This window comes from Euprymna scolopes, chromosome 17 (assembly GCF_053919585.1).
Source record: "Euprymna scolopes isolate OS-2025 chromosome 17, ASM5391958v1, whole genome shotgun sequence".
Classification (NCBI taxonomy): Eukaryota; Metazoa; Mollusca; class Cephalopoda; order Sepiida; family Sepiolidae; genus Euprymna; species Euprymna scolopes.
This window is the reverse complement of record NC_136498.1, coordinates 24559633-24573407: the sequence shown is the minus strand read 5'-3', so window position 1 is coordinate 24573407 and position 13775 is coordinate 24559633. Positions and strand designations below refer to the sequence as shown.

At 34.8% G+C, this 13775-nt stretch overlaps 1 pseudogene; it reads right to left on the bottom strand.

Annotated features, from left to right (window-relative positions):
• Positions 1-352: 352 nt before the first annotated feature.
• On the bottom strand, positions 353-536 carry LOC145297235 (U2 spliceosomal RNA; annotated as a pseudogene).
• Positions 537-13775: the final 13239 nt, after the last annotated feature.

The window sequence follows — 13775 nt, the reverse complement described above, 5'->3', positions numbered from 1 at the left end:
GACTTAATTAAATAAAAAGTAAATGACTTAGAATGACTTTAAGGAACTTGAGGATGAATTGAATGACCTTATAATGACTTGAATGCTTAAAAAATAACTGGAATCCTTACAAAAAAAACTTGAATGATCTGGAGAATGACTTGAATGGCTTTGAGACTGACTAGTTGTACAGTGGGTGATCATTTTACATTGAATTAATACAGAAAAGTGATCCCCCACTTTATATCACAAAGTTAAAAACATAAGTTACAGTATGTAGTAAGAACAGATGGTATTTATTTGCTCCCCCACCGAGCAAATTAGGCACAAGGCCAATTTTTAATGTGAGGAGTGAAGGGAGGGGGAAGGGAAAAAGGGGACCAGCTCCCGAGAGGTGGGAAATGGGAGCTGGTTAAAGGTCAGGCATGTGGGGTTGCCCCCACATCTGGTCTTTGCTAGTCATAGCTAGTCATAGCTGTTCTTTGCTAGTCATAGCTTGCAGCATCTGTCGGACAGATACTACACTTTGATCTTGGCCAAAAGGCCAAGAAAAGGGTATTTATTTGATCCCCCACCGAGAAAAATAGGCACAAAACCGATTTTTAAAGTGAGGAGTGAAGTGTAAATGAGGACAAACTCCCCGGGGAGTAGGGGAGCTGGATAATGACAATTGGTATGAAGGGTTGCCCCTACATTGACCAAGGTCTTATATGTGGAGTTTCCCTCACATATGGTCTTGTTTGCAGTATCGGGCGGAACAGATACTACACTTTGATCCCGGCGAAAAGGCCAAGAAAAGAGTATTTATTTGCTCCCCCACCGCGCAAATTAGGCACAAGGCCGATTTTTAAAGTGAGGAGCGAAAGGAAAATGGGGACCAACTCCATGGGGAGTAGGTAGCTGAATAGTGACAATTAGTATGACACTGACCAAGGTCTTATATGTGAGGTTGCCCTCACATATGGTCTTTACTTGCAGTATCTGCTGGACAGATATTACACTTTGATCTTGGCCAAAAGGCCAAGAAAAGCTTTAAAAGCTAAGAGTAGCATCCGTCAATAACAAAGCTTTGATTTTAACCAAAAAGACCAAGCACAAAAGTGTTACGGACAGACCGACATTCCACCGACCGACCGACCGACGGTGTGATTTATAGAGTCGCTGGCACGCGACTAAAAATGAGGTAATCTAACAGTATATTTTATGGCTGAGAAAAAAAACAACAAATAAATTATAACAAATACAATATGATCTAATAATTAGGGCTTTAACAACAACACATTCTTATCATTGTTTTGACTCTCGAGCATATATCCGACACTGTTAGACACAGTTAATCAACCGAGAACCACATCACTCTAAATAAAAGCATGTAAGATATCAACTCGAGAGTAAAAAAAAAAATGAAATAATATGCTATTCTCATAGCCTTACTAATTATCTATCGACCTATGCACATTAAAACTACAGAAACCAAAATCTTCGAGATACAGCAATATTCTTAGTATTAATAAAAAAAAAGCATAAAAAAATTTAAATAGTTTCAGAAAGTTAATAGGATATAGGTCTGGAGAAAATTAAATTATAATGCATTTAATTCAATTAGTAATTTGTATTTGATATTTTATTATTTCGCGATAGTTAATTATAAGATTTCGAGGCTAATACAAAACGTGTTCGTAGCCCTGTATATTTTTTTAATAATGTCTGAAACAGAGGCTGACAAAATCCTATAAAGGAAACTTAAAAACAGTTTTAGAACATTGAATGTACACAGGTCGGTAGAAAATTTAATTTGTTCTATATTTTGTTTATTTTCGATTTCTCTCTTGTTAACTCTGCTGCGAGATTACTATTTCTTTTATTGGAACTGTCAGTGGATATAATCACAGTTTACTATGAACATATAAGTGACCCCTACTCAAGTTTTCATAAGTGTTTTGTGCGCGTAATGAAGACTTCTCCTTACCGACTATTTTTGAAAGATGCATGAAGGAGTTTTTATGCATCATGATTCTAAAATTAGTGAAAATAAAAGGTTAAAAGCTACTTCAAACTGTCCAATAAAATTCTTTAGAAGCAAACTAGAAGGAATCATTCTGGTTTTAAAAGAAAACACTTTAACCGAAAATTGGCGGTAATTGTAACTTTTTATATTACGCACACTTTTCGTTTTAGTGCTTGTATTATTGTTACTAAACATTCAACCGCTATCTTAAATATTCCAACTGAGAGATCTTTTTAAGATTCTGACCGTCACTTTGTGAAATAGTTTGAATCTCTCTTGCACTTTGTTCATCGGGTATATTTGCCAGGTAGTTTTTGAAATGTTTTCTCAGGAGTGCACTGCAGAGCTGCTCCTATAATAACTGCATTGATAGAGATGTTTATTATTATTATTATTATTATTATTATTATTATTATTATTATTAGTAGTAGTAGTAGTAGTAGTAGTAAACAAATAAAATAAATAGATAAATGACACGTACTCAAATATGTGTATATTTACACACGCACATATACGCGCTTGAGTGCGTGCATGCGCGCGCGTACACACACACACACATATATATATAGATAGATAGATAGATAGATAGATAGATAGATCTATACATATATAGAGAGAGAGATTATATATATATATATATATATATATATATAAAGAAAAGATAAAAGTTTACACGGTCGTGATAATAGATACAGACAAGCAGTTGTCCGTTATCTTTCAGTACGAACACACAAGCACAGAGCGTTGCGTCGAAGCAGGTTGAATATATAAACGTTATCACAGCGTGTGATCTTACGTCTTTACAAATGTAGATTAATGTAACAATATTATTACCCGGCCTCCTCACAAGGGTAGTTTTGATTGAAAGTCAGTTATATGCGGGTGGGGGGGGGGAGAAGAGTGGAGAAACGATCGGATAATATAACGATTCTAAACTGCAGGTACGTTCCCGCCGAATACACTTCTTATTTCATTTATACACATATCTTCATTTACTTGCCTCGCCACGGATACAGAGTTAGACACAGGATCGGATTTTTATCAATGGACATCCAGCTCCTTAAGAAGGGGGGCACTGGATTAGTTTAAAAATAAAAATTTCCTCAATCTAGAAGGATTTCTCGTGCAATGATCAAGGACAGAAGAGATAAAATGATGCATCAGAACAAATACTACACTTTGAGCATGCCATACGTTCAGGTTGATAGAGAATGCATACATCTGTACGAGTGATTGGACGTGTAATTGTGGAGCAGTAGTTGTGTAATCTCCAACCCCACTTCTCCTAAGTCGGACTGATTTTAGCGTGTATAAATGTGTTACGTTTGCTCAGAATAAACTTCCTTCTGGAATCGGATTGTTACGATCATCGATTTCAATACTTATCAGACGCATTTCGATATAAAACCTATGTAAAAATACTCTCAGATAAATCAATTACCTTCATGTGGACTTTAAAAACGCTCGGCTCAATCGTTTTTGAGACCATAGAAAACTCACTCACTCTGACACACAGATACAAAGACACACATAGGAGGAGTGGAAATATGTGGGCAACGAAAGATGGGTTCCTATTAGTGATGGGATGATTCCAATATTTTTCCCGATTCTGATACAGTTATCGATTTCGTACTGAATTCCCAATTCCAATACAAGTATCGATTCCGATTTCGATTCTTTATAAATTTTTAAATATTTATTTTTTTATTTATTTCCATAAAAACACATGTTAAATGTACACTTGTGTGGGTGGTGTGCACTTATCTATAGATTTTAGTTTTAATGGTCGTTTAAGATCAATAAATATTAATCATTTCATTATTAATTCTAGTGACAAGGAAACATCCAAGATGAACTAGAAACATTGCCGAAACAAGCGTAGAGAACATACAGCACATGATAGTCTCTAATGGTCACCCATTTTAGTACTGACACGGTTCAACGTTACTTAACTTTGGTAATTTAATAGCTTGATTATGTTGTATACTTTGCTAAATGTCTTAAACATCCTTTGATTTTCTAACGCAGCATATATAAAGAAGAAATATTTACGATTTTCTAAATGTAGACTTCAACGTTGTAGGGCGACATCAAAATTTGGCATAGCAATGCCCTTCTTTCTAACTAGAGAGTTGCATTGTAGATAGATAGTTAGTTGCATTGTAAATTCCAAGCGGTCCTCTGGGGTTTATTTATGAAGGTAGCTGTCACCCGTCAAATGCCTGGTATCAATCTGATAGAATTGTGATCGAGATCACCCTGAGATTCGCTGTTGTTGGCTGGAAAATGAAATAGTCGCTTAAGGTGGGGGTGAACATTTTATTTATTCCTGTTACTTCGAAGTGAGTTGCGTTGCTTGGATCAGCAAGCAGGGGAGTCTGCCGCTAAGACGTAAAGAAACGACTGTGAATTAAGAGTCAGATATTTAGGGTCATCTTAAGAATGATGTTATGCAGCACGATGTTTGCTCACATTATATTTACATTTCTGCATGTTAGTCGAGGTGAAAGCGCAGGATAGGAATTTTAAAATCAATCGATTTTAGGAAAGTTCCTATTAGAGAAGAAAGCCCTCCAAAATCTAAGAACTGCTGTAATGAAGGGGTGTGATTTTGCTCCCTATGAAATTGCTCAGGGATATTTACGTAAAGTGGGAAGGTGCAAAGTTTCGGCGAAGCTCATTTCGTTGGACTATATTTTCTTTTTTTATCTTGGAATGTGCACTAGTCTTTGTTGCAGCAACAAAGATATGATAACAATATTCTAGGCATGGGCAAATACTGGCTTTGTAAAGGCATACAATACTCGCAGATGTGCGAAGTTTTCTAGTTTAGACCCGCATTCTTCGCTGCAGACTTAACAGTATATGCTATGCATTTATTCTATCTAATGTTATGTTGAATTTTAGGCCGATAACATTGAATTATGGTCTCATTGTGAGGTGTGCTATCAGCCATTACAATCATTGTTACGTAAGTTTGTTTGTGTAATTGTCAAAAAATTATTTTTGATTAAATATGACCATCCATTTTTGTTGCATGTCGCTTCAGCTTGAAGGTCATTGTTTAAGGGTTCAGACATTGTCCTGAATTAGTGTACGTTAGATTTGCATTCATGTTAAGCATCATACACAAATATATCCATCTTAAACACGAAGGCATCACTAATGCTTTTTCATAATAAATTAGTGGGCACCCGATGTTGCCCGGTCGTACAATACGCTTAAACATGATATTATAATTTATGCAGATTGTGTATGTATTATTATAGAATCCAGCCTCTATAGAATATTATATATTACGGGGAATAATTGGCCCGGTGGACTAATTTGCAAAAAAAAAAAAAAAAAAACTACAAAATAATAATCATAATGGCGTTCATTAACTTGCGTCGTTGTTTGTTTACAATAGCACGTCAGCTGATATATGGGTTTGACGAATTTTTACAGGGAAATACTTTATGTTTCCCTGTAAAAATTCTTTTTTTTTTTTATCTATCAGAGAATAAAGACTATTTTTTCAATCGGAGTTTTTCGAGTTCGGGTGAATTTCTATACAAAACGTAACTGAGAACACTGCCAGACATATAAATTACCATTGTGTTAAATTTGCAAAATATAGTCTTAGCCGTTTCGAAACCTACGAAGTAGGAACTCACAGACACACACACACAGACATACACACAGACACGCACACAGACACGCACACAGACACACACACAGACACACACACAGATATACACACAGACACGCACACAGACACGCACACAGACACACACACAGACACACGCACACAGACACACACACACAGACACACACACACATACATACACAAACAGACACACACGCAGACACGCACACAGACACACACAGACATACGCACACACAGAGACACACACAGACACACATACAGACACACAGACACACAGACACACGGACACACAGACAGACACACATACACAAAGACACACATAAGATGACGTTTATCTAATAGTAGAGAAAAATTCGGTAATAATAAATATTTACAAATAATCATATTAATGCGAATTTTTTTAAGTATTCGGCTGTCAAGGACGTTTCATTTTTCTCTTAAGTAAGAAGAAACTGATTTTATAAAACATTCGTCCGCAAAACTACACGAATTACATTTATGAAGAATAATTTCCTGTTGTGTCAAAGGCTTTCGATATAACTTTACTTGCCCCATATCCGGTAGAGCGCGGATGCGTATATGACAGCAGCAGCAGCAGCAGCATCCCAGGTATGCAAACGACGAAGACGTGTGCAAGGTGATGCAACATCGAGTAAAAAGTAATAAAAATGATTAATAAGCACAGAAATACGTGGCCGAAAAGGTGAGAAATATACGTGTCCGAAACATGGCAAGAAAATGATATGCTATCACAACTTCTGTACAATATACAAGGCGTTATTCTGAAAGTACCTGTAAATAAATATCTGTTGTTTCAACCGAAAAAGAAAAATGAGTCATATTCTTTGCTGGTCTTCGTTTTCCTTGTGACTCTCTGCAAAGAACGTGTGGGTCACATGTAACAACTATGTTACAATGTATGGCGTATGTATTTCAAGATGACCGTTAAGATATGCACAGTAATATGGAATTGCTTTATTTTATACAGCTGGTAAGAAAGAAGTTCAGAATTTTCAAGGTAGGTTAGTTACAGCAAGATTGGTTAATGATGCATATGATTTAAAAAGAAGTGGGCGGAGACTGATAAGGCGATAATTTTCCGAGTCAGTTCCGAAGCCATCTAAAAGTTCTTGGTAGATGGACAACCAGGAAGCTGTAGTATCTGTTCTGATAAAACGCTTTATTATTTCTACGCTTGCCTAGTGAAAGATAAATCCTCATTGTCCGCGGAAATTTTTCGATTAAAAACCAAACTAGTGGCTATCCGTTTTCTCGTCAAAAAGCAAATAAGGTGTATTAAATATATAAAATATCAGTATCCTCATCAAGATGTTCCATTGTATTCTAGCAGAAAAATGTTCTAGAGCCATTTATTTTATTTATTTATTTTTATTTTTTTTGCTATAGATAAAGTTTATTCACGCCGACCACGAGGGAAACTTTTCATCACGGGTAAACCCTCATGTGTTTGGAATTAATGATATCGTTTCTGATTGTTTTTCACAAATCCTGTGAGGTTCTTGACACATGACAGCGAGTTGTGTATATCTACTAGGAAATGATCTAATGAATGACATGCTCAAAGTTGACAAACATTGGTTTCAATTGTATAGGAAAACATCATGTCTACTGAACGTGTATATCTGTATCTATCTATCTATCTATCTATCTATCATTATGTGTGCGTGTGTGTGTGTGTGGGTGCGCGCGTGTGTGTATGTGTGTGTGTGTCTGTGTGTGTATGCATCCTTCATATACACTTGGGAAAGGGGTCCTTAAATAGGGCAGTAAATGAATCGATTTGATTAAAAATGGTCTATTTCAGTGATTTCGATGGCAATAAAAGTATTGGAGGGTGGAGTATTGTTGACCGTCATTCAATCGCATAAAATGTCAGTATAATAATAAATTGACATAGTTTCAATCTAATTATACGTGGCCACAATTTTGATATCCAAATTCACCACGTTGGACCAAAGTTTCATACACTCATTTATTATATATATATATATATATATATATATATATATATATATATATATATATATATATATATATATATATATATATGCGTGCGTGCGTGTGTGTGTGTTTGGGTTTGGGTTTGGGTTTGGGTGCGTGAAAGTTTTCTTTTATTTTTATTGTCAGTAGAAAACATCACGTAAATGCTTATTGTGAATAACTGTCTTTTGTGACTGTGACACTCACCAGATGTGGACCACACACACACACACACACACACACACACACACACACACACACACACACACACATACACACATGCACACACACGCACACACACACACACGTGTATATATATATATATATATATACTTAATAGAATTATCATCTAACGAACTCGTGTTTCATCAATATATGACATATAAGCCTGGCTGATCCTAGTGAGATTCGAAACTAGTAACCCGAACTCTAAAGCCTAAATCTTCTACAACTATCAGGGATAAAAAGTATATATATATATATATCTATATATATATATATATATATATATATATATATATATATATATATATATAATACGCATGCATCACATGCCTCTCCACAGAGATTTAGTCTATAATATAATTTATTGTACATTACATTTTCGAGAATCTACAGTCGATTTTAGAACATTATCAGTAATGTCTTCACTTAAAATACAAAAGTCAAGTATCATGGTTCGATTCTGGTCTCATCAGGAACATTAGTTTCAAATGCGCTCCTGTCTTAATAACGAACCAACTGTTGATTTTATGAAATTATTTAATTAATAAGAAATCAAGTACCTACGTGTGAACTTAAAAAAGAAAACAAACTTAGTCCGATTGTTTCCGAGACTATATGGAACTCACTCACTCAGGCACGCAGATACAAAGACACGTATAGAAGGAGTGGAAATACGTGGAGAAGGAAAGAGAGGTTTCTATTAGTGGTGGGATGATTTCAGTATTTTTCCCGATTCCGATACAATTATCGATTTCGTATTAAAGTCCCAATTCCAATATAAACATCGATTTCGATTTCGATTCTTTATGAATTTTTAAATATTTAACTATAAAGTGGTTATTTTTTTTATCTATTTGCATAAAAACACATGTTAAATGTACATATATTTTCTCACACGTAAAAAACATACTTGTGTGGGAGGTGTGTATTAATCTATGAATATTAGTTTTAATGGTCGTTTAAAATCAATAAATATTTATCATTTCATTATTAATATCAGCAGATGAATGTTTTGTTTAAAAAAGAATCAGATTAAAAACAGATAATTAAAGGAATCGTTTTTGGCATCGGAAAATAGGTATAACTTTTCCGATACTCCTTAAAAAAACCCCGATTTTTTCGATTCCCGATTCTGATACAGGTTAATCGTTCCAACACCACTGTTATTTCCCAGATGTATATCCACTTCCGTCTTTATCAAAAATGCTCAATATCAAGCAGTGCATACTGCATAATTATAGTAGGTTCATTTATACAAACATTATTTGGTATTTTTTTAGATTAGGTCCACCTCCACAATTTTCTTTTAAATTACGACTTTTATAGATTTTCGACTTTGTTACGCACATAGATTTTTTTATGGCGCACACGCGTAAAAAAGATGGCCACTAAAGAATACAATGCATAATACAACTTTTTATATCTCGATAACTACGTATTTCTGCAAAATATTAATGCGATTTCCGTATTCAGCATAGTCGAAAATCTTTAAAAGTCGTCATTTAGAAGAACATTGTGAAGGTGAACCTAATCTAAAAATGTACCTATTATTTGTTTTCTTGGTAAAATATCCGGTCCAATGACGCTGCTTCCCTAAAGGAATTGCAGAAAAAGCATGTATGCACATACGTAGCCAAAAACGTTTGCAGAAATAAACACACAGAAACACACACACACAAGCAAACACACACACAAACACACACACACAAACACACACGCACACAAACACACACATACACACAAAAACCTTCGAACACACACACAAACACAAACACCTTCGAACACACACACACACACACACAAACACACACACACACACACAAACACCCACACACAAACACACACGCACACAAACACACACACACAAACACCTTCGAACACACACACGCAAACGCACAAACACAAACACCTTCGAACACACACACACACACACATATATATATATATATATATATATATATATATATATAGATAGATAGATAGATAGATAGATAGATAGAGATGTATATATACACACGCGTTACATCATCGTTTCGTTTCATTGCTGTCAGATCTAGTGAGGATTGAAACCAAGACAGTTGTCTGGCAACATACTAATTGAATTTTTTTTTTTTTTTTTTTTTTTACATTTTCACCCCAAACAAGGCACGTTGTCACTTCGTTGTAGGGGGCTACTATCAGGGACATAAGCTACAGGGGTACTATGTAGGGAGTTGGGCAGCAAGATGTCGGTTCACGTTACTCTTAAACTTCTGCGTGTCAGTACAGTAGGGGAAGCAGGGACCAGGAAGGGAATTCCAAAGTCTAGCGGTTCTGAGTAACTACTAGAGTTAAAACGCTCTCTTACATCTAGCGATCACTACTGTGAAGGGGTGGGATTTAGCTGCTTTCGGGTTTATCGGGGGTATTTACGTCGAGGGGTACAAGTGCTTGCTGTTTGTCAAAGCATTCACCGTTTAAAGTACTTGTAGAACAGACAGAGGGATGCAACATTTCGTCGATGGGACAGAGTATGAAGCTTAGATGACAGTTCAGCAGGGTCTATCAGATTGAGTCTATAGTATAACTAAAAGTAATTATATCACATTAGAAATAATTAGACATGTATATAAATATATGTATATGTGTGTGCTTGTGTGTGTGTGTGAAGTTGTGTGTTTGTCTGTGTGAAAAAGAGGTGTTCTCTTTATAATATAATGTTTGTCACATATCTTAAAACGTTCGCACATTTAACAAAACATTCACATAGCGACAGTGTCAGATACAAGCCGTGGCATTGCAGACGTATACACTGTTCGGATTGCTTTCCACGCTGCGTACATAGACACGCACGCACCGGTCTACCCAACGACATACACACGCACATATATCAATATACACGTATAAGCATTCGTGTGTGTGTGTGTGTGTATATATATATATATATATATATATATATATATATATATATATATATATATATATATATATATATATATATAGTCTGTCTTTCTTTACCGTTTGTGTTTATACGCCACGTCTTAAATAAACGGCTGACGCCAGTATGTCTAGTATCCACCTGGTCTGTGGCGGCGGCTTGTATCTATTTACTTCTGACAAGCATGCTGTCGGTTCAGGGGTGGGGTAGGTGTATTTCAAGGGTAGGATGATGGCCGGTGTTGGGGATGGGTGAAGAAGGGAAAATAAAGAAATAAATGGAGGTGGTAGGTTGTGGACTGTGGGTAGGAGTAGCCTGCTCGATGGAAGGGTGAGTTTCAGGGTAGTTGTTAGGGTAACGTAAAAGGAGTATTTGAGAGAAAGAGAGAGAGAGAGAGAGAGAGAGAGAGAGAGAGAGAAGGCAGCAATATATGTGTGTGTGTGTGTGTGTGTGTATTTATAAATATAATATATATATTTATAAGTTTATATGTGTTTGTATGTAAACTCACATGTGTGCTTGTGTGTCAATGTGTGTGTGTGTGTGTGTGTGTGTGTGTGTGTGTGTGTGTGTGTGTGTGTCGCTAGGTAGAGTGAGAGGTGTTGGGAGAAGGTCGCTGTTAAAATGTGTTGGTACAGGGGATAAGTGAAGAATTAAAAAAAGGGAGAAAGACGGAGAGAAAAACAGTGTTAGACGGCGTGTGCGTGTGTGTTTCTGTCGGACTGACTGAGTGAGTCCATCGGAATGGATCCATTGGTATCCTCTCATTTTTTTTTTTTTTTTTTTGACGGAGAGGTTGAAAGGGGCTCAATTTGGGAGTTTCGGTGGGGTAAGGTGTGAAAGGTTGTGACGCGAGATATGTACGAAAAGGCGGAGTGCATTAGCATTATATGCTGCTCGGCGAGGTAAGGGACTTCGGAAAATACCGGATATATATATATATATATATATATATATATATATATATATATATATATATATATATATATATATATATCCCCGGAGTTTTCCGAAGTCGTTTCCCTATGGATAAATAGATAGATATATTTTATTACATTTTCACCCCAAACAAAACACAGTGCCACTTTGATGTGGAGGTGGGAGGGGGGGGCAATATCTTTGACATAAATGCATGGAGACTATGACGGGAGTTGAGCAGCAAAATGTTCGTTTTTGCATGTTAGTACAGTCGGAAAGTAAATTCCAAATTTTGTAGTTCAGGGGATTATATATATATATATATATATATATATATATATATATATATATATACACACACACACACATATATATATATGTGTGTGTGTGTGTTTGTTTTGTGTGTGTAGGAAAACAACTAATATATATATATATATATATATATATATATATATATATATATATATATATATATATATATATATAGCGCATAAGCCTGAAGAATCCTGAAGTGGATGAAACGCAGAATATTTATAACTTACTATATATATATACATATATATATATATATATATATATATATATATATATATATATATATATATATATATATATATATGATTAGTTTTTTTTGGAAAAAGAATTCCAGCAGAGTGCTCAATTAAAAGGAAAATCCAATCTTATATATATACATACATACTAGCAGAAAAAACTGACGTTGCCCTGGATTGAATGATAATCAACGAATGTTTCACACTTCCATATTTTTATTTTTATCCAAATCGGTGAAATCGTTCATTTTTTTAATTAAAAAAAACACATATTTAACCTAGTTTAAAATAGATAAGAACGCTATATATCTACGCTCCCTGCTAAAAGTGCACACACAAAAGAAGGGGTGAACTGGAGGTCAACTGGGTTTTTGTCCGGTAAGTGGCTGCTCACTGGCTGATTAGAAAAAGTGCGGTGGAAACTAGAAAGCTGATTGGCTAACTAAAAATCAGTAGAATGTGCGCATAAAAAAACGCGAGACTACCACTACTCCTCGCATAACCCTGATGAATATTAGCGTGGATGAAACGTGGAATATTCTGTGTAGTTTAATTACCACATATATTTTATAACTTACTCCTTACTATATATATATATATATATATATATATATATATATATATATATATATATATATATGTGTGTGTGTGTGTGTGTGTGTGTGTATGTTTTCTAGAAACGTTTCATCTTTAATTCTACGCAATTATGCAGAATGTAGAAACTATGCATGAAGAGAATCAAATGTAATACTTAAATGAAACAAATGATCTATTAAGAAACCATAAAAACGCAGGAATAATTAATGAATGCACGTTATTAAAGAGATATTAGTTCCCTTTCCTATAGTTGCTCGCATATTCATTATTGAGTATATTAAAAAAAGTTCATCTTAATAATTTTACAAATAGAAAAAAATGGCATTTACTGTCAATGTATAGGTGTATAGATGAATATATTTGTATTGTTTTTATTTATATATGTGAATTATTGATATATATATATATATATATATATATATATATATATATATATATATATATATATATATATATATATATATGATCTCCACAGACGCATATCTCCGCTTCATCAGCGAGGCTAACTATACCTAGGTTTAACCCAAGACCATATGCTCTATGATGAGGTTCGAATAACAGGACGCTATCAAGCACAGTCTAAAGTGTATGCTATTTTTATCATTGTAAAGTTTTCTATGCTTTATTAGTAATAATTAAATTTGCTTTTGATTATCTCCCTTGTATCTCTTTGAAATGACAAGTCGCCTGATATTTTTGCACGTTTATAAATACATACATACACCCAGATACACACATACACCCAGATACGCACATACACCCACAAACACACACACACACACATACACACACACACACACATATATATATATATATATATATATATATATATATATATATGTATATTTTCATGTAACTTTCAACTTCCCTTTACATCGTAGCAATTGAACCACGCTTGCTTCATCTTTTACAAAATCTATTGAATCCTAT